A 23255-nucleotide genomic window follows, 5' to 3' on the forward strand; every position below is an offset into this window, starting at 1 on the left:
TTCAAGGTGGAGCTAAGAAAACTGAGGCAAAAAGATGGTGTTTCATAGAAATTAGGCCTAAATTAAATCATGATCTGATTTTCAACTTGTTTGTATTATGTGCAGAATTCAGACATACTTATTTTTCTAAACTGAATTTTCATGATTTTATTTTATGTTTTGACTTTTAAAAATTCAGATTTTAAGCCATAAATTGTATCCTTTGAGCCAGTGGGTTTGTTTCTGCCTCTGTGGAGTCTTTTTTAGAAGAAGACTCCAGTCTAGGATTAACTCTTCCAGCTTTGCTTAATGATGTGGTGAGAGGATAAATGTTTGTAGAGTGAATACCAGGTAATTTGCCACTAGGAGGTTGTGGGTCTGTTAAGCTAACTGTGCCTTACTGTGCTACACTGACCATTATAAAAAAAAAAAAAAGCTATTTGTGTATGAAGTAACATGATATTCAAACATTCAGTTCAGTTCATTACTGCATTCTGTCATTGGTTGTAAATAATCAGCATATGTAGCTACTAATCCAGAGTCCACTTCTGTATTTCTTTACACATGAACAAACAACCTGCAAGAATGTATAATACCACATGTAGTCTGTTTATCACTACATTGTTTAGTCTTTGGTGTGTTTACTGTATGTTTTGTTAAATGGTCTTTGTGTACAGTGTTAAGGATGCAAATATTTCTGTAAAGACTCCTGAGGACAGTGGTGTTAATGTTTGGGCCTCCTGCTGTAGCTCATTCAATATGTACCTCCAGTGGCAGAAACACTGTGTGCTTTCCATCAGGGCAACTGTGATGTATGGCATTAAACCAAGTTTGTCAATTGTGTTAGTCTTTCCGCTACCTCTGCAGCCATCAAGTCAGAATGAGGAAAAAGTACCACACGGGTATTCAAGACTGATGTTTTTGTAATTGCAATGTGAAGTACTAATTCTTATCACAGTAGACCAAATGAATAAATAATATTCAAACTAGAAATGTGACTGTTCATTATTCTATGTATTGACTGGTGTTTATTACTCCTGTATGGGTTTTCCCATAGTCCTCAGTTAAACAACAATCAGTTTGTTGGACATACAATTGGGCTCTGGGGGGTTAACTTAAGTTCAGGATCAGGGCCACGCCTCAACCACACCTCTAATCACTCGTCAAGCCTACATATAGCTGGGTACCTGGTCAACCCCTTCTTCCTCCATTTGCCTCACGGACCCCAAAACGCACATCAATTTACCCGACCCAGACGGTGATCTCTATCATAAACTAGTTTATCTCAATATAATACATCCATGGTTTATCTCCAGTCACCTACAGCCTCAGATCCCCCAGCAGAGCAACAATCTCCTACTCCCAGTGGATCCCTAGGCCCCTCGAAATAACACTTACTTTGTTATCTCGATATAACCCTTTTCTAGTGATAACTACTTATTATTTTGTTATCTCGAAATAACAAAGTCTGTTTTCTTGTGATAACTACTAAATTTGTTATCTCGAAATAACAAAGTCCAATTTCCCGTGATAACGAATTAATTTATTGTAAACCTGCTAATTTTAAAAGGACACCGGCAGTAGCGACCACTGATCTGTACTGGCACTGTTGTTATTCTGTCACCTGAGTTAAGCATCCCACTTTGAATGGTGACGTCATGGAGACAAGGGCCATCATTATTACTTCCAGTGTAATTGCTGGAGTTGTTGCTTACTCCGTTTAATAAAGTAAGGCCATGACCTTGCTCTATTATAGAGACAAAGCAACAGCTCACAATGTAAATTGTGATTGGAGATGAGATTCTAATGAATGCAAATTGACAGTTTAGACCAAATTCAGGATTTATTATTTTATATTTTTCTTTTTCTGAACAAAGTAAAAAAAAAATCTGACTGGAAGTCTGTGAAGTTGAAGATAAAAGACCTTTCATTCTTACACAAAAGCAAAACTACTGCTTCTACTCTGAAACCATCCTATAAATAACTCCCCACTGGCAGCATGTACAACAACAGCAGAGAAAGCTGGGCTAACACCGCCCTCTAGGTGCAGGCTGCTGCTGTTCCCTGTACTGTGGCACACAGTCCTGTAAAAAGGTCGGAAAATTAGACTGAGTGTACAGAATCAGGCAGCAGCCGACAGGAGGAGTAGGCCTACAGGTCTTCTTTTTACACAAAGGAGCATCTTGGGGGAAATCAGAGCTCCACGTTCCCATGTCCCTTCAAGTCCATCATCAGAAGTTAAGACCTCTAAGTCTCTTACAAAGCCATGGAAACTAAAGAGAGTGTCACAACCAAGACTTGATCAGTCTGACATTAACAAAACTAAGTATGGCAATCCAACACTGAGAGTAAGCAGCAATATTTGCAGCCGGTTTCATGTCACTTTTAATTCATACATTGGATTTATAAGACAAAGAAATTAAAATGTCAACAGACTTGTTAATCGGTAATTAGTGTAAAAAAACAACAACAACAACAAAATAATAGATATCTTAATAGAGTAAGATATGTATAGGGAGTGGAGGTTATTTTTAGTTTAATGGCACCATATCTACAGCTGGGAATTGAAATGTTCAAAAATAGAAAGAAAAAAAAAAACACTATCTGACAGTGTGTAAAGGAACCACAGTGATGTCATGACCAAGACCTTTATTAACAGTTTAAAATTATTTACTGACATTATCATGCTAACTGGCCAACCCAGATTCTATTGTTAATACCACTTTGTGACACTGGATGCTGTGAGTGCATACTATGGGCAGTGAACATGAAGAAAGCTGCTGGACCAGACAGTGTGAGACCGTTTAGACTGCAGACCAACTGGCTGGGGTCTTCTCTGAGATATTCAACCAGTCCTTATCCCTATGCACAATTCCACCCAGCCTGAAGTCCTCCACAATCATCCCCCTACAAAAGAAGACCACCATCAGCATGACAACCTGCCAGTGACACTCACACCCATCATCATGAAGGGTTTGGAGAAACTGGTTCGGCATGGTGACTGCACAGAGAGAATCTCAGACTTAAGGTTCCTGGGCACCCAAATTAAGGAGGTCCTGACCTGGACTGCAAACACCGCTGTGCTTTTGAACACCATGACTCAACAGAGACTGTATTTCCTGAGGATCCTCGGGAAAAACAACTCGGCAGAGAGACAAATTTGTGATGCTATTTTTCTTTTGTGAAGCATTTTGTAATTCATATGTTGAAAAGTAACACATAAATATTTTACTTACTTGCTCCCAATATAAATAATTACTTATCCTTCGTCTTGTGTTAGCTTTCTACTGCCAATGGTGTAATGACCCGAACACCAGGGAAGGGTTATAATACACCACGTGTGCATTATACTTTTATATCTACATTTCTATATGTATACAACCAGGCTCCCTACTCTATAAGATCAGTATGCTGTTTCTAAAGTCTTCCTGGCACTGAGCCTCAATGAGATCCACTAAGTGAGCAGCAGAGCCAACAGCCAGCTCTTCAATACACAAGCTAGCTGTGGAACAGACAGATCTGCTGATATGCCATCTATAGCCCCGGGCCTTTTCTCACTTCTAAGGGCTTCTGCTGTCAAAATGGGGCGCCTGGGAGAGCATGACACAAAAGTTAAATGAAGGTTAAATGGAAGAACTTCAAAGTGGGAGATCTCCACAGACAAATAACGGAAGGAAAGGTTAATATGTGTCTTGTTGAGACACCGGCACAGCTTGTAGCTTTTGGGTATATGACGGTTTGAGGTCCAGTTTGGGTCAAGCAGCCTCAGGGCCACCGTTTATTGGTTTCATTCAGACTTTAGCCGTGTGCAAAGTGATAAGGGGGTTTAAAGCGATGCTCTTATCCTGTAGCTCCACGTTAATGTTGTAGTTGTAAGTGTACCATGTCACTTTAAATCATTGTTTTTTTAATCTCTGAGATTAAAATGTGGCCGTAATCCTTATCCATACAACTCAGCCACCAGCAGCTATCTTAGTGTACTGTAGAATTAACAATGCACACAGGGGAGCATGTAACGCGGCTATGCCTGTCAACAGCTTTTTTTTTCCATTTGCAATGACTGTTTGATCACTTCATTTATGAGTTGCACAGCTGGACTTTGTACATTACATTACATTGTGTAACCCTTTTTGATGTGTCTTCTCAAAGCAGGTAAGGAATGTCTTGAAGCTGATTTCTTGTTAACAGCAGGTTTATTATCTGTACTCCTGTATTCATGACAAAAGGGTAGTGGGCACAGCGCATGCTCTCTTGTTTGAATCCTCCATTACACTGAGGATTACCTATTCACATAATCACAAATAAGGTCTAGCCCCCTAATACAAATAAAATAAAATACAATACAATACTTTTGCTGTGATCGTGTATAGTTGGTGTTTGATATAATAGTGAATGTGTAAATAAAAAAAAATCTATTTTAAAATGAAATGCAGGCTATTTTTTTTTTTCAGTAAGCTGTTACCTTTTTATGTTTTTATATTCAACATGGTTGGCATGGAATAAACACGAAACAATTTCACACTAACAACAGGAAACACTCATCTGCTGTCTCGAACATTCTCACACACATACCTGACAAAGATACTCTATAAAGATAGAGAGGCTGCTCCAATGATGGTAGGCCTACAGTTCCTGTCTCCTAAATGGGCGTGGTCACCCGTCCCCCCACCTCATGCTGTGAACCTGTGTGGATTTATAAAATCTGTATAGATGAAAGTGAGATATTTAGTTCTAAATAATTACTGTAATATGTTTTTATGTCTCCTAATACTTTTATACAGATTTTGTTACCTTTTGTATCCTTAATATTGTTGCTAGCCTAAGTTATTTTATTCTCCTGATTATCTTATCATATTTGTCCTATTTTTTATTCTATTCTATTGGACACAATAATTGCCTGCAAAGGATTAATAAAGTACTATTCTATTGTAATCTGCAGATGATGAAATAATGTCTGTTTCCTTTTAGAAAGAACATTTTTCATGTAATAAAACCTGAGCAGACTACAGTAAAAACAAGGACATTTTGTTTCTCTTTGTAAATACATTCATGGTGTTAAACCCTACGTGCTTTATTCTGACTGGTTTGTTAATCTCATGTGTTATGCCAGCATATAAAACTGAATTGTATGTTGTCCAGCTGAGGGGACACATGAATAACTACACGACATAAAAAATTCAGGTGAATAGTTTTTTCATGCCTTAAGAGTAACAAAAAACTCTGTTTAAAGTTGTCATAATTGATGCATTGAGGCTTTACTGTAATAACGGATAAAGTCGGAGCACTGGAATCTCCGCTGTAATATCTGATGGAGACTCCACTGTATCAGCTGATGGAGTCTCTGTGTTCTGGATTGGTTTTACTCAGTAAAACTTAAAGCTCTTGGAGCCTTTCTCCCGCTCTGGGCACTGTCACGTCTCTTTCAGCCCAGAGAAATGGAGTTTGACTCGGGCTATTCTTGCTGTGAATCCCCCGGGGGCTGTATTAAAAAGGCATTGCAGCAATGTTGACAGGAATACATTTATCGGGATTGTGTCTCCTTTCAAGAGGCAGCTGAGGGTGGAGCTGACTGCCACAAGTCACTGTGGCTGGCCGCTAGGTCATCTGATCTCCATATCACCTGCAGACTCATACAGCTCATACAGACTGACTCTCAGGACAGTACGGTGCAAACAGAGATCAGATGGAGGATGCTTTTTCCAATCATTTTTTAAAGCTCAGTTTTGGTAAATAAATGTGTGAGCAGCACTTACTGTTCATCTCACATTTCTCATCAGGTTTTGAGTAACTGTCCAGCTCTGAGGCTGTTAGAGTATGAGTGTATTGTAGAAAGTAATCAGACCTGCACAAGAGATGCTGTAGTGTGTTTAAAAGCAACGAAGATCTATGCCAAAAAAGCTCAGTAGGTTAGTGACGCTCTGTCTTTATGGTGGTGGAAACTGAAGTTGTGCTCCAAGATCGAAACCAAAAAATAAAATGCAAGCCAGAAAAACAAACTTTTGCAAAAAACACACAAAATGATGTGGCGCCAGTTAAAGCTATAGTGCATAACTTCTATCGCCCCCTAGAGGATTTCTGCGTTATTACAACAATACGGCCAGCATCTATGGCCCGGTGTAACTTGCCCCTCCCCTCCCCACCGCTACCCCTGTAGCTCTCCATGGTACCGATCACACACAGTTAACACTCACCAGACACAGCATACTGTTCAACAAAGTAACACTGGCTACAAAATGTGTAGGTTTGCTCGTCACGTTACACGGACTAACACTCGCAACACACCACATGCTGCTGGTCACGGACCACGGTTCACGGACTATAACACTCGCGACTCGCCGCACACTGCTCGTCACAGCACACAGACTCCCCGCAGCAAGTTACACACAGCAACACGGGCTACACACCTGTAACTTACTGCTCGTTAGGCTAACGATGTGGCGAACACCAGGCTGCTAACAATTACATTCATAGCTGTGTTGCCTCTAGCAGCGCTCTCCTCCCTCCTCCCTTCTCGTTGTCAGGTAATACCGAGTAAAACGTGTCGTTTCGGTCGTTTCCTGTGAGCCAGCGCGGGAATGTCGCCGTTCTACACCAAATACAAAAAGAACTGAAAAATGCCGCGAGATGTTAGAGGAGCTGAACGGCTTAATCAGCGTTGTATCATCTCCTCTTGTAGTGGCTTGGGTGAAACGGATATTTACAGACACGTAGAAGTTACGCACTATAGCTTTAAGTCTCAAATTTTAGATACCATACTTTTTGTTCACTTTCCTAAGATACTCATCTGCATGTTCCTGAATCCAACAGTGCTAAAATCCTATTTGTATGTGCTTTAAATTTGTTTTACAAACAAATGACATGAGTTCATAAGCTACAAGAAAGCTTTCATTTGTATGCAACTGTGATTAGACTTCGGTAAATATGTATTTATGAAAGCAATATCTGATTTATGCTAATAAAAAGCCAAATAAGTTCCTCACTGTACCTTTAAGGGATTTTTTTGTCACTTAAAGGTAAAGTTGAGGACTGGGTTTGCGTGATACTGATGCCTTGCAGTCCAGTGTTTTGCTTTTTGGTGTTGTGTCTGCCTGCAGCTCAAACACCATCATGGGTAGAGTGGATATGAAAGTTGTGCCTGCACCTCTTCACCATATTGAGTGCTCTTGTGTGGTTTCTTTCCAGTCATAGTGTTGGACCAAAAAAAAGTAAACTTTATCTGTCAATACTACTATCCATACATGATATACAGAGGGTTGAAATTGGGTTTCTCTCAGTCCATGGTTCCATTTAAATAAGAATAAATAGCCTAAGATGTATTTGATGCTACCTCTTGTGTGGTGATAGGTGGTGGTGCTCTGACCACAGTTCATTTGGACAGGACAAAGAGAAATCTGTTGCATTGTGGTGTTGAAAGTAAACTTGAGCAAAATCATTGTCAGTGATTTGTGTTAGTTGACAATTTGGATTTCATCATAGGCAGATGTATTATAAATGTAATTCTTGCTTATTTGTCATTTAGACTGTGAATTTCGATCATTGACAAATGGCCCTTTAGTTCTTGATTTATCCCTGCAACATGATACTCTCTAATCAGAAACCTGAAAACAAATCATTTTAGCTACCTGCTCTTTTGCTTCATCCTCAGTTGGGCCAAGTAAACTCTGCAGAGTTCAGATGGCTGTGAACACAGAGCTGCTCAAACCAAATACACACAGCCAAAATAGACTCGCTCAGCCCTGAATGATGCTCACAAATGTGTTCTGCCACATGAGTGAGATAAAAGGACGCAGTGGGAAACTAATATGAGAGATATCCCTGCTCAGATTGTTGTTATGTCTCAGTTACTTGTCATGGTCTTTGTAACCTCTGACTGGCATAATCTTTTAATATCTGAAGATGTGTGTGTGTGTGTGTGTGTGTGTGTGTGTGTGTGTGTGTGTGTGTGTGTGTGTGTGTGTGTGTGTGTGTGTGTGTGTGTGTGTGTGTGTGTGTGTGTGTGTGTGTGTGTGTGTGTGTGTGTGTGTGTGTGTGTGTGTGTATGATGGAGTTGGGGGTCGGTTCACTGAGGCAGCAGAGAGTGTTTCTGGTCACAGTCTTATCACCGGTCTCATTTATTTCACCCTGGGAAAATGAAACCGAGGGAAGGTAGCACACACAGCTGTACTGTAATGGAGAGATATCATGCAGCAAGTTCAGCTCAAAAACAAATTTCTTGAATCTACTGTTTTCTTTCATTATGCCACAAAGTGCTCCTCAAAGTATGAAGTCATTTGCATGTAAAGTGTCTTGATTTCCAAACCCTGGGTTTTATTTTGGCTGCAGGGGGAACAGACAGTATCGCTCGTCACTGCTGCTCACACTCGCAAGAATTTGCTGCCCATCCCTAAATCCACACAGTCTTTAAATGCTTCCTTCAATGTTCATGAGGGAGATGGAGGACAACGCCATGACCATAACCTTCATACATACACTATCAGATCATAATAGTACCTATTCTGGGAGGAAACCAGTGTGAAGTGAACAAATATGTAAGGCAAGGCAAGGTAAGTTTATTTATAGCCCATTTTTTTTTACAAACTGTTTGTCTCAAAGGGCTTTAACAGCATCATTACAACATCCTCACCCAGGACGGGCAGACGTGCAATAGATGTTGTATACAGACAAGAAAACAGTTTACAACATGCAACAGGCTGGGCCACATACAGGAAAGGCAGGGAGAGCAGGCCAGCTTAATGGGAGTACTGGTGGGCAGGCTGGGCCATAGGAGCAGAGGAAAGGGGGTGATGTAGGTGGCGGTTGGTTGGTGCAGGCGGATGGAGATATTGCAGTCTGCAAGTCATAAAACATGAGCACCATTCACTCCTGCCCATGTGAACATGCATCATTTGTAAAATGTATCGTTCAGTTTGATGGTCACAAAAAATGAAAAAAAAAAAGTGATGGAAGATGGGAATGTGATTACAGCTGGCCTTCGTAAGCGAACCTGCTGGATTTTTTTTTTTTTTTAAAGTATTCACTCTCTTAGTTATTTATATGAACAACACCTCCCGGTGCTTTCTCTCTCCATCGGCAGAACAGCACATTTTATCAGCAGCAGACTGTACCAGGAATCATTTACCTATATAATTACATATTGACAAAAGGCAATTTGTACTGATGCCAAGTGAATGGAATCAATATCACCCTCCATCCTTTCTGGTAAATTAAAGGTCTTTGAGGTGTGCTTTGTCTCACTTCACACACCCACATGTTACTGTCTATTTTATATTTGCTTTATGTTTAGCTCTGCTCTGTATTTCACTGCCTCATCCAATCACATTCCTCAGCCGCAGATGAAGCAATGCTCAGTTATCATTTAGATACAACAGACTTGGGGGTTTTTTCTCATGCGTAGGAGACCAGTTTTTCCACCTTAACATGTGTTCTGTCAAAGTTTCAGCTCCAGCTCACAACTTGACTTTTTTAATGATATAATGTTCCATACATGCCATTACATCCCAGTCCTGATAATACGTTTTGATTCGTGTGAGAAACAGTTACAGAAGTTCAGAGAAATAAACTGCCTCTGTCTGTGTACACTTGTCTATCCTTCCAGCAGTTTACAGTTTATACAAATAGATTTCAGATGGGTTGAAATGACTTCCTTTTATGAGGATGTCAGGTGATTGATTCCAGAGAGAAACATCATGCAGTTACAGTATGATGTGAAAACAGAACAAGGCTCCGGAAATTATGGGTGGAACAAACTCTGTGCTTGTTAAACATGATGGATGATCTCACTGTGTAAGTGCTGTGCCTTATGATGAGCTGCAGTGAATGGAAGAATACTATATTTTTGTCTTTTTTTATTCAGAGAAGGGCCAGTGCTGTCTGTTCTCCGCTGTTGTCTATTACCTACAGTGGTTTGTTTGGTCTCTAATCAATAGTTATTTGACTATTGAGACTTTTAGTTTATTTTTGTTTGTTTAATAGGTTTTAGGTTTAGAGGTACGGTTTCATCAATATTCTTAAAAGGAAAGATAACCACCCTGTAATGAGATTATCCACAACCCTCAACCTTCTTAAGTTTATCCGAGAAATAAAGACCCTGCATATAAAGTTTTATTTCGATTCCAATCTAATCCTTTTGTGATTTGGCTACAATGGATCCTGGTATTATAACCTAATTACTGTGAATGAAAAGGGTTTTCAACCCGTGACCTTTTTCTTATAAGGAGGCGATAACTCTCCTCCAGCCTTTCACCCTGTGCTGCCACATTGACATAAAAAATTTACTTTTCAGTATTTTATTTTATTTTATTTGTTTTAATTAAAGTACTTCAGTTCTTAAAATATGACTGAACAACTTGGACTTGTATTTGGAGTCATATTTGACCAGGGGGTTCTATGCTGTGACTCACTTGACGGTGCTGTGGATTTTATTCACCTGTGTAGATGTTTTCTGTCAAATATTTAGGAAGCTGTTTGGTGTTTGGTGATGAGTGGGCGGGAGCAGGAAGACTGAGGTGGGTGGGGTTAGTGTCACAGCATCAGAAGGTGGCAATGCTGCTGGGTGTTGTGGTGGTTTTGTCATCCTCCAAACTTTAAAGGGGAACTACGCAAGTCTGGTCGCTTTTCCACTGTTTGGCTAACGCTCCTCTTGTCTATGTGTATTTGTTTACAACAAAGCTGGCGAAAAATCAATACATGGAGCGGTGGATTATGTTATAGATGTTATGACGTGTGTGTTTGTGTAGTCTTAACAAAATTGTGAAAAAAAACATGCACATCAGGTAGGCCCAATTGGGATGGGTGCTGGATAAAAGAGGGAATACTAGAAGCAAAGAAAAAATCCGCACACCATAGGAGCTCCCTTTCAAGGATTTAATAGCGTGACGTTTCGAGCACCATGCTCTTTTTTACACAGCAGTTTGAAAAAGAGCATGGTGCTCGAAACGTCACGCTATTAAATCCTTGAAAGGGAGCTCCTATGTTGTGTGGATTTTTTCTTTGCTTCTTTGTGTAGTCTTAACCATCATAAACAAAAGATTGCTGTTTACAGAGCGCGTTTGTGTGGCGGTGTGCAGAGAGGAGAGCTGGGACACCGGTGCGGCGACCAAGTAACTACCCTGATGTTACAAGGTTGGTTTTCAGCCATGAGACGCCAGGTGAAGGCAGAGAGCCTCCATTCTCACTCGTAACAAGTCACAAGTCATGTAGTTAACTATCACAACTATCACAATTAGTCTGGAGCTTTTTAATTAAGGTAAAAATGTAGCATAGCCACGGGAGAAATCCTACTTGGTTCCTCTTTAATGATTAGATTTTCAAACAAGGAGTTTCCAAAGATTAATTGACTTGATTCCATAATTTCTAGCAAATTCAAAACTAAATACTAACTAAAGTAACCTAATGCCAGTATGGGTGGAGAAAGGGTGTGGTCAAAGCTGCATTTCAACTGCAGCATCACTTCTGAACTATTACAGTAGCTGCCATACTCAGGTGACTGGGATCTCAGGTGAAACACCCTGCCTACTTGCCACAGGTAATTAAGGTAATCATTAAATCTACAATATGCAAAGACATGAGTCCTGGCCCTTGGTGTATGTGGTGTGACACACGCAGGCACACACACACGCACATACAACTCGGCTGACTGATTCAGTAAGATGACAGGTCCATGCAGGAGGGAGATGGAGGCAAGGCCTTGAAGGAGTACTTGTTGTAAACAAGGGGAAAATAATCAGGTGGCGGGGGGCCTACAGCTCTCTGAGGGCCGTGCTGCAGTCACAGACCAGGAGCCAGCACAGACCTGAACCACTAGGCTACATACAGGTACATCCTGCTTAGAAATCACATGTGTAGCTGCAGTCAGCTTTGCTTAGCCTCTCACTCCTTATACACTCCTTACATAGAAGCTTTATTAACAATTGTTTCATGCAGCCATCACTGCATTCCTCAAGTTTTTTTTTTTTTTTTTTTTTTTTTTTTTTACATTTTTGCAAATATTTCAGTTCTTGTTGCCAAAAACATATTAATACTAGTATTATAGCATGTTAATATCAGTCCTGCACCCTTAAAGAACTATGGAGAATCATAATAATGTTCTTAAATCTTCTTATTGGGGATGTATTCAAACATAGACTTGGTTTAGGTGTAAGCTTCACAATTATGAATGTTGTTTGTTTTCATATTCTGGCCTAAACAATAGGCCTATAAGGCATTAAAATGTGTGAAGATATGTTAAATGTTTTCATAATATTGTTTGTTTGTGTGAATGCCATTTAAAGGGATATTTTAACATTTTGGCAAATTTGGCTATTGCCATAATCCCTATAGTTTTACGAGTAGGTTTATTACCTTTAATTGCTGGTGCATGTTGTTTTGAGATCGGCGGGACGGAGGCGCACATCGGCGGGACGGAGGCGCACAGTATTTCCATGTTTCCTTCATCAAACTAAATACACAATCCAACAACTCTTGTGGACAAGTTGTGACCTGCACATTCACCATGCTTCTTGATTCTGACTGTTAAAAGGAAAGAAAGAAAAAACAGAAGATGGAAATCTTCAGACTTCAGAATCTAAATCCTGTACAGCTTTAAAAGGTGAAGACAAAAAGGTTTTCTACTGAATGTGTGAACTCAGCTTCATGTTCGTGGTCTTCTCCTCCGAGGCCGCTGCCATTATACAAGGAAAGGCAGGTTTTCAAAGAGGGCAATTGTTCATTAAATTAGTGTGGAAATGAAACTCTGCTGGTTGTGTACTGATGAATTACAGTGCTTGTAATTTGCACTGTAATTAAAGATTTGAGCTCCCCACCACAGCATGAGCATCAATCCCATTTGTAAAGATGTGGAGCAGAATCTATGGAGCTCCCCCTCACACAGTTTACACAGATTAAAATGGAGCTGTGATCACACTCTATGACTACAGCAGCTCTACCACTAGAGAGTAGGGGTGTGCAGAGCATCCAGTATTTGTATTTGTTGAGAGGGGAAAACGTATTTGTATTTGTATTCAAGTGTCAAGTGGTAGTTTGGCTGATGGGAGCACAGTGCGCACAATCGCACATGTCACCAAAACCTCACAGGCAGGTTTCCAGAATGCAATGAATAATCACAGCAACCACTATTCAATGAAACTATCTGAAACAGCACATGAATGTATATCTATATCGATTGGTGTGATCTGTGCACACTACTCATCTTTGTTACATGGGGTTTAAATAGAGGTACTAAATGTGAGTGTCTTTATTAGTGGAAAAAGGGTGTTCATTTTTTCACTGGGCAACGGTTCTCATTGTATCAGGGCAAACCTTATTAATGATACCTCCTCCTAGACTACTTTTGCTCATTCCGTGGAGGTCTGTTTGCGTTACAATACATTCGGCCACTGTGAGCTTGGACCTCCCGCACCAAAACATAATTTTCCTCCTGGAAAAAGTTTGGCCGTCTGGCGTCACTGTCTCCTTCGTCCTTGTCGAAATATAACATTGCAAAGTTGCAGTGCGCCTCGCCCACAGCGCATTTAAAGGTGAGGAGAGGGGCTCATTTGATTGGTGAAGATCTGAGTCGGGAAAGAGGTGGGAAAGAGGGGTATTTGCGGCGGGGTGCGCGGCGTGCCAAACTTGCAAAATGCGCCTGGACACCTGCGCTGCGCTTTACTTGTGCCTGGGCCCTGTTTCAGAAAGCAGGTTTAGTGAAAACTGAGTTAGTTGACTCAGAGTTAGAGGAAACTCTGGGTTTTCAGTTTCACAAAGCCGGTTCAGCTTGACTCTGAGTCGATGCACTTATCAATTTATTTTCAGGTGTGATTGATGACTGCACGCACATCCCCATCACGTTATAATGGAGACAAACTTAAAAATATGCAAACACACATTTGGAGACTGCAGTGTAGACATTTAGCTAGGTGTTGCTTTTAATTTTTCAAAAATACTGGCAGGGTTGGGACAGCTGAAACATTGACTTTTTTGCTAAGAAGATTTAATAATAGTGATAGAAGATCTGCTGCCAGTGTATTTAAAGGAGTATTATCACAAATCCAAATCCTTAATTCGGCCACTAGATGGAGCCAGGCGGAGCTTATCAGATATAAACAAGTGGGCAGCTGTCAGAGAGAGAGAGCAGCCTCGTTTAGTCCCCCCCCCGCCCCCCCTGCTTCTCCCTCCCCCCTCCTCCTCCCTCACCAGGCTGAATGAACGTGCAATCGCGGGAAAAAGAAAACTCGCTAGTGGAAGCGGCAGCTCTACGTCGCGCACAACCACAACAACGACAACGACAGTTCTGCAACTTCCTCCTCCTTAATAACGCTGAGAGGACAGCTGAAGAAAGACACAGGGACGTGGAGACAAAGTGTTCTACCAGCGATTCAGTGACTGTGAGCACCCTAACACTGCTACATTACTTACTGTTGCATATTTGTCCGGTTCGGGGGTCGGATTTGCGAGTTCCGAGTGCATTTTAACGCAGCAAGCGCCGGGCCGGCTTGGATCATAACAAAGACAAATGCTGCATTTGCCCCACGGACACTATACTGTTGGCGATTTTTTTTGTAAATTTAGTTATGGCTCCCCCCGACCCATCTTTTGCATATTTCATCTTATTTTATGCTATTACTGCTGTATTTGCGATAATGCTCCTTTAACTGTTGGCAGATGGTCTTAGACCTTACTGTGTACATACAGAGAGAGAGAGAGATTTCACTCTGATGATCCAGTGCAATAGGGGATTTTAACCACGTCACTCTCACCCCTCACTCAGCATGTTGACAGCCCCACAAGAGAAAACACTTCATATGTTGTATGCAAATGTCAGGGAGACTTAAAGCAGATATCAGTGGAATGTTTTTGTTAATATAATTCCTAAATAGTCCTATTTTCCGTCAGCAATCACTTACATGAAGTATTTCAGCCTAAACACGAGTCTCTCCGTCACTCTGCTCTGCTGTAACCCGAGGAGAAAATTTTCCTTGTGGGATACAAGTGTTATCCAATGAGGAGAGAGAACGGCATGAAGGGCTGTGTGTGCAGCCAAGGGATGCGCGTGAATGTGGTGACGTAGCACGAGGACCAATTGATGCCTGACAAGGGCGGGGGCTGCTAACTCATGGTGCGTTCAAAGAAACTCGTACTTTGTGTTTTTCCTTCCTGTGAAGTCATACCAGTTCGATCTGGTACGAGTTCACGGGTCGGAAGTTACGAGTGGCCGTTATAGGGAACTTTCACAGACAACAGGATGGTAAAAACACGAGCTACGGGTTACCTGGAACGCTACCAAGTCGTAGTTGTGACTTGAAGCTGTAACTTACGGTTTCAAAAGCCTGCCTTGAACGCAGCATTAGCCGAAACGGCCGTGAAGCTGATATCTGCTTTAACACTGCTTCGGCTCTACCAAGGCTATGCAGATCAGGTCATAATCTGTTTCTTCTGCAGTCTTCCAACAAGGAATGTCTTGAGTGCACAGATGGGAAGGTGCTGCTGGGGCTGCAGGATAAACAGCAGGGACACTGACTGAAGGGACATCAGTAGTGGCTGATGCCCTTCTCTATGCTTCAGTGTGCTGTCTGACCTGAACACTAGCTTGGTCTAACTCACTCAGGACTCTTGTTGAGTCATGCAATGTGAGATGCTAGACACTACCAAACCTCTGAACAGGCAAGTCAGGCAACTGCTCCTCTAAACAGGAGAGGAGACAACAGAAAGACTGGGGTAATGTTTAAGATGATAATGAAGACAACGAAGATGAGGGGGTTTGAATTTGGATATATTTTCACATGAGGACGGAGGCCCAGTCGGAGTCTGAGGTCGGAAAAACTGAATACATCTTCAACCCCAGTGACTGCAGAACGCCAACAGCTCCTAATACCATCTGTGTTTGTGGCCTGATGCTTCCTGCTGCCTGTTGTAGTCACACAGATCACACACAAGACGCCGCTACACTGACACTCGTGGTCAAGATCCATCTATCATCCCCAGCCGGCAGCAAGCTCGCTTCACCCTTCCTGAAGTTCCTGTGAAGTGCTAGGAAGGAGAGACCAGCATGCCTCCTGGTCTAACTGAGAGCAGGGTGGAGATGAGAGAAGTTCTGAATTCACCATGACAACAGCTCTCCCAGTCAGGTGATGCTGCCTGCACTCTGATAAAGTAATCATCGGGTTTTCACATTACAGTCACTGGGACATGAGCTCAGTCTTGACAACTGGTAGTTCTCCACTCAAGTGAACCAAATCGTGAGCCAAGTCCTGATCAGATCAGGGCCCAAATGCTTTAATTTAACAGCTGCTGGAGATCTTTGACATGGAAGCTAATGGCTGATAATGAGTTCAGGACTGTGTGCATATTGATTTACTTTACAACCATTTCTGAAACAATGTTATATTTGTTTTTCACCTTCACTAAAGTAAACATAAAAAGATGATAAAATGATGGCGTTTTGATCGATCACAGTGGATTCCTCTATTTGATTGAATCTGTAGTGATTAACCCATTGCACACAACTCTGTCAGAACCAGCTTCTTCTTGGATGTTTCAAATTGTCTTACACTAAAAGCAAGCTGTGGTTGCTATGGTTACTGTGATTGGTCAGGTCACCAGACTCTGACCTGAAAATATTCTCTATAAACATCTTCCTGCTTGCTGTAGAGAGAACTCAGGCCCAGGGTCACATGAGTTTAGCTGCTTCACAGAGGTCACTGATGCTTCAACAAGCAAAGAAAGTACCGGTAACATTTTACAATAAGGGCCCCTTAATTAACGTTAGTTACTACATTATTAAGCATTAATGAACTGTTTACAGAAATTAACAATCATTATTATGTATAGGATTAGGAAACACATTAATTAATGTAGCCTATAAGCAGTTAATTAATGTTTACTACTCAAAGTTAGTTAATAAATTATTAAGTAATAATAAAAGTTGAATAATGTAATTAGTTATCATTATGTATGCATTACTCAGCATTAATTAACACATTAGTTTATATATTAATGTTTAATAATGTATTAACTAATGTTAATTAAGGGACCCTTATTGTAAAGTGTTACCGAAAGTAGCTCTCTGTTGACTCTGTGTTGTTAACATCTAATTAGAGGCTTCATATTGTAAAAGTACATCATGTTGACTCTGTTGCAGTGGCAACCTCACAAGCTCACATTTACACCTATGGAAAGTTTAGAGTCGCCAACTCACACACACATAGACACACCCCTGCACAAAGCTGCAAGTGTTCAAATAGAGTTGTAGAAACGGGAGAATCTGCAGCTTTGAGAACAAAAGAAGAGGCCAAGCTGGAGCGAGACGGAGAGACTCAGTGAGATTAGAGCCGTCAATTTGACCTCTCCAGTGAGGCCTCCTCGTGGGATCAACAAACAAAGTAGTAATAGAGATGAAGGAACTTTTCTAGCCTGCCACCACTCTCTGCAGCCCCTCCCCTTCCATTCTCCGTGCAGCAGGGCCAGGTTTGAATGAGATTTCAGTGGGTGGGGAGGCGGAAAAACTTTCCCTGAACTCTTGTTGGATTTGTGTCTCCTGCTTTCATCTCAGGTCACTGTCAGTGATGGGTTTATCTAGTTAAGGCAGCCCAGAGATGAAACAGGGACTATAGAGCTGGCCTGGGCCTGAGTTGCTGCTGTTTTCTCTCCACATACGTCAGAGTGAAGTTTTTTCTTTGAGGTGAACACGGGTCATTTCATCCTGAACTGCAGTACGCTCCTCTAACTAATGAAGTAACTGTGTGAAATAAAATGCACACATACAGTAGGTTTCATTATTCTATTCTTGATAACTGAAGGAGTATGAAAAGATATCATCTGGGGCAGGGGCGTAGCACCAAATTCTGGGCCCCGTACACTCGTAATGTCCGTGGGCCCCTCTCCATGCCAGTGCACGAAGCGCAGAGTTGTTTTTGAGGTAAATTTATACAAAGCCGCCAAAGCATGTTTCCATCTGGGGCAGTTTTTCGGCAAGCAATCTCTTTTCTACTATACTGGCTTTGCATTTACCTTGAAAACAACTCGTAACGTTCTGTTATTATCTCTTATTACACGGCTCTATTGAATGCTGCTCTCTGATTGGTCCAGCGCTGCGTTCTGTTATTTCTGTATAACAGACCATCGTCAAGTATAACAGACCGTTGCTAGGGACGCCGCTCTGATCAGCGCAGCACAGAAAAGAGAAACTATGCAGGATATTTACCTTGTGTTTCATTTTTACCGTCATTAAACAGCTTCGGACTATTAGTGATGTTGATAAACGACTTGTAACTTGTTATAAGGAGAGTGGAGGCTCCTTCCACATCGTGGCTGGAAACCAAACCTGCTGATCAGAGCCTCTGACCCGGTGTCACAGCTCTCCTCTCCTCTCAGTGACACCGCGACTCCGACACAAACGCACCCCGTAAACAGTAAAGTTAATCTCTTGTTTATGACAGATACGACTACACACAATACACACATCTTAACACGTGTATGGTAATCCATCGATCCACTGATTGATTATCAAAGGCTTCAAATGCACGAACGGGAGGAGGCTCGGCAAAACAGCGGAAGTGACCGGTCTTGCAGATTCGCTAAAAATGCAATTTTAAATCAATGAAAGTCGTATTTTGATCAGAATTATGTTTCAAATTAATTATTTCACTCGTAAACCGTGTAATAAGCGGGATAATGTACAGTTGGTCGGTTGTTATGGAGAAATAAACCCCTTCATGTTCCATACAACCTGTCGGGGTTTATTTCTCCATAACAACCTCCGAACTATACATTATCCCTTACAGTACATATCATATCTCTGCCAATCTAAAAATAGCTTGCACTGACAATTAAAGGTAACAAATCTACTCCTAAAACTATAGGGATTATGGCATTGGGCCAATTAAAATGTTGAAATATTCCTTTAACAGTTGCTTCCCCTAATTCTGCCTTCTTGCTTTTTCTTTCTGCATTTTCTTTTTCTGATACCTCGATTTATGTTTGTTGGTTGGCATGATGAAAGCTAGCCTCATTCAATCACTGACTTATGTCGCCGGCCGCTGTCTATGGGCGGACTAAACCATTTTACGCCTCCCAATATGTTGGGAGGACTTTGACACAGAGTTCATTCTCTCAGTTGATGTTATCAATATATTTGAAATAAATTATGACACCAATTAATTGGGGGGGGCAATTCATTCGAAATAAAAACATCACACAAAAAAATTATAATTTCAGGATTTTCATGGGCCCTCTCCCTACTCGGGGCCCTGGGTATAAGTCCCCTTTCCCCCCCACTACCACGCCCATGATATGGGGACCCACACTCTGTATCCTGTCACTGCACAGAAAGCTGGGCTGTGAACTCTTTTAGACTGTTCTTGTCCACACTACACATGTGACACCAACTCGCCTGTTTGCTTCAAAGATGAGATGCTCATCAGATAATCTGGTTTAGGTGTTTAGTGTTCAGACGAAGAGTGGGAGGAAACGATGTCTACTGATAAACTGGTGCTCATTGCAACTGAGCCTCTTTACTGTGGATGCTGCCGCTTCTCTGCAGAAGAAGCATTGCTTGGATGCTGTGACACATCTCTCTTCCTGCCTGGAAAGTTTTGGGAATGATTTCCCCTCACTCCAGTGCCTGTTGTAACACGATTAAATGAAATTAGAGAACAAAGCTGTTGATAGAATCGATGGTTTACTGAGTGGCTGTAATGAAATTTGTACTTCCAGAGAATGAATGAGCTCTGTTCCCCTTGTGGACTGTATAATTACAAAAACCCTCATTAGATTATGAAACTATAGAGCATATGGGGAGAGGATGAGATTCCTTTGATGTGCTTGTGTAATGACTGCAGCGAAGGGAGAGAGAGAAAGAGAGAGAAACTCGCCAGCCGTTGCTTCATTTAAATCTCTTGAAAGAAATCAAAGCTTTGAAAAGAGGTTTTCTGTTTTGAGCCTCCCTGCCCCCGAACCCTGCCTCCACTCCTCTGAAGAGACTAGAGTCTGGCTCTGACCCTGTAAATGGGTTTTGACAGAGCAGGGCTGGCGGAGGTTCACACTTCTGATTCACAGGGAATAGGCCCTCACTCCTCATCCAAGGGGTGAGAGAGAGTGAGTGCGAGTGTGTGTGTGCTCTGCAGTTGTAAACCTCTGGAGGAGATCGCAAACATGTCTTCATATAATTTCCCCAAAGAGAAGAATTAAAACTGAGGCATCAGCACTGAAGTAAGAAAAAAAGGGATGTCTTCTATGACTTCACTGACTCAGCTCCTCCAGATCTAGATTGACTTACAGGCCTGTTGCTCCCTTTATGACCAGGATATGGAATATTTAATAAACCTGATTCCCCAAGCAATGAGAGCAAATTCCTCACTGGAGTCCATCGCTGAAACAATTTAACCACCACCACCCTTTTTATAACACAAAATTATGGTTAAACAGACGATTTAACACTGCAGGAAAGAAAAGGGGAAAAAAAGTTTTCTGATCAGCCATCACATAACACAAGAGAATGAACTCTGACCTTATCTGAACCTTTTGCATCAGGACCAGGGGCTTTATCTTGTCAGATTGTCTGTTCAAATCAATTTGCCAGACAAAAACCTGGGAAACAAATTAGATGGTGAGTTTTCTATGAGCATCAGAACCAAAAAGTGAACAATTCGGGTGATGATTCTCTTCACTGATGTCGCTTTAGCCAACAGCTGGCTTCCAAAGACATCACTAAACATAATACACTAAGGGATGTGACGCTGTTGTGTCACCCTTATGTGAACATGTATGGGCAGGGGGGGGGGGGGGGGGGGGGGACCCAGTGCATTGCAAACAAAAAGTAGGAAATATTATGTGTGGCATATTACATACAGTACATCATCTAAATCTTTGTACATATATATTATTATGTGTAATTATATTTAATATATTCTATTATTTTGTGAGTTTGGCCTTAATTGAAAGAACATCTGACTTTGAGCTACAGTAGACCTCAACCTAAAGGAGGGAATCAACCTACCTTTTTGTCTCTCTCTCTCTCTCTCTCCTTATTATTTCAGTCACAATTGTGCCCTTCAACAACCCTGAGAGCAAATTTGATATTCCGTATCATAAATAATAACTAACAAACAATAACTAAGGTTACGCATAATCAATCCCTGTTAGTCTGCTGCAGGTGAAGCCACTTGATGTTTGCTGTTGTCTCCTGTCATTGTCTCCTATCATCACATTCTTGCCCAACACACTGTATTGATATGTGACAGTCACAGGTAACAGACAAAAACTTAAAAGACACAAATCTGTAGTTACACAATCATAGTTTAATTCTAATGTCATTAGTTACACAGACAGAGAGAATGTTACCCACTGAAGGTGATCAGACCGATGAACTAGTTGTTGGGGGGGTTGTTGTTGTTGTTGTTGTTGTAGTTGTAGTTGTTGTCCAGTCACTGACGAGATGTTGCTCTCATTTACAAAGTTGTAATAGAGAGATACGAGTCAGAATGAGGTCAGGACTGAATCCAGTTGTGTGTCTGTCAACATCTGGGTGGATGCTTAACTTTAAGTTGAGTTGAATATTTGTAATGCTATCCACGTAACTGCCTGCTGTTCACAGTGGTCGACCTGTGATGCAAAATCCCCCTTAAAGAACATGATTCTCTATAAATTAACATATGGGAAAAGTTTACCGTTGTGTTCCACTACAAGCAGTAGAATGTCAGAGTAAATCCTGTTGTCTGGTCAGGGTCATCACGTGTTTTTTTAAGAAGAAGTGCTGACTGATCAGATCTACTCCTCTCCAGAGGTCAGAGTTTTACAAAGATTCGCTGCAGTCCAGAAGAAAAGAGGCCTCTTCACAGAAAGGTCCTCTGCTTGACTCCCCTTGTTCTCCCCTGATCACCTGACAAAGGCCAGAAGCGTTGAGCCACCTGTGAAGACATCATTAGTTTTAGAGCCTGTGAAGGCCACATCTACACATGGTTAAGTACACAGCATTCTAAACTTTTATATAACACAATAACAACACCAAAAAAGATAACATGAGCAGAAAGAAACAAGTGTAACCCACAGCATTGCAGACAGAAAGTTGCCTAAAAGAGTGGACTAGTTCAAACAGTTGCTGATGATGATGTTCATCATTCAACACACTGATATATGAGGCCAGTTCCAGTTTAGTGTCAGCTGGTATCAGCTGGTTTTAGTAAAAAACAATGGTTAGGCTGGGGCTTACCAATTTTATCTTATTTCCTTCATAGCTGTGCTCAATGATATCAATAACATAATCATTGACATTATATCCAAGGTTCATAAGCTTGCATTCTTAAGGTATTAGGACATCTTTAATTTTAGCATTTACATTCTCCAAGAATTCATGGAATTTCAATCAGACAACTCTGGAATGAGAAGAAATCATTTATTGAGCGTAAGCATAACAAGCTGAAGCACAGCATGGACAGCATATTCTTGAGCATGGCTGCAGCAGGTTTGGCGTCAGGCTCTGACTCATATTCGTTCCCTCAATGATCTGCTTTGCCAGACATTACAGGGAATGAAGCGGACCCCCCACAGGGAATCAAGAGACAGAGCCCACAGGTGGATGCTGGGGAGGTGGTGGGTTTGCAAAACCCCATGGGCAGCAAGGCAGCAGCAGCAGCAGTAGTAGCGAAGGCAGAGCGGCAGCAGAGTAGCAGCAGAAGCATAGCCAGGGATGAGCAGGTAAACTGGGGATTTAAATAACCCGCCCTATTTGTGACTGATCAGCTGATCAGGATGGGCGCGGCTTGAGTTGTCTGCCTGAACTAGCTCCGCAGGCTTTGCATCATTAATGCCATTCCCCAAATATGTACTTATGATTGGCTCTTTTTTCTTTCTTCAAAAATTTTTTTTTACAAACAATTTGTCTCAAAGGGCGTTACACAGCATCAGAACAACATCATCCCCCATAGAACCTCACACCGACTGAGGAAAACCCTTATCAGGTTTATTCCCGTATGTCTGTCAACATAATTGTTGTCATTTCATGACAGGCATGATGAAGTTACATTCCAACTCAAACTTGCTCCATGTCTTCAAACTTGTCATGATGTGTTGAGCTTCCTACATGTTGAACCAATTTGTCCATGCTGTCTCCCATTTAGCACTACATAATGGTAGAGGAAGCTAGTCTTTGCGATTCTCTTAAATGGAATAGTTAAAACAGACAAGATTTAGGGCTTTTGTGTTTTGTATTCTCATCAACATTATGTCCTCATTTTCTAATCCTGAAAACCCATTGTATTCCCAGCCTTAGTTATTGTGCACAACTCAGTTATCACCCCCAGTGTGGA

The 23255-nt window shown here is 41.4% G+C and overlaps 1 protein-coding gene across 1 annotated transcript in view; it reads right to left on the bottom strand.

The window, feature by feature from the left end:
* Window positions 1–21776: 21776 nt before the first annotated feature.
* Window positions 21777–23255, bottom strand: part of LOC311006789 (chemokine-like protein TAFA-2) — a 45830-nt gene continuing 44351 nt past the window's right edge. Inside the window, exon 6 of the mRNA XM_083999746.1 lies at window positions 21777–21857. The gene's annotated coding sequence lies outside the window, so the exon portion shown is untranslated. The remainder of the gene's footprint in view (window positions 21858–23255) is intronic.

Source organism: Trachurus trachurus (assembly GCF_905171665.1).
Source record: "Trachurus trachurus genome assembly, chromosome: 23".
NCBI classification, from domain to species: Eukaryota; Metazoa; Chordata; class Actinopteri; order Carangiformes; family Carangidae; genus Trachurus; species Trachurus trachurus.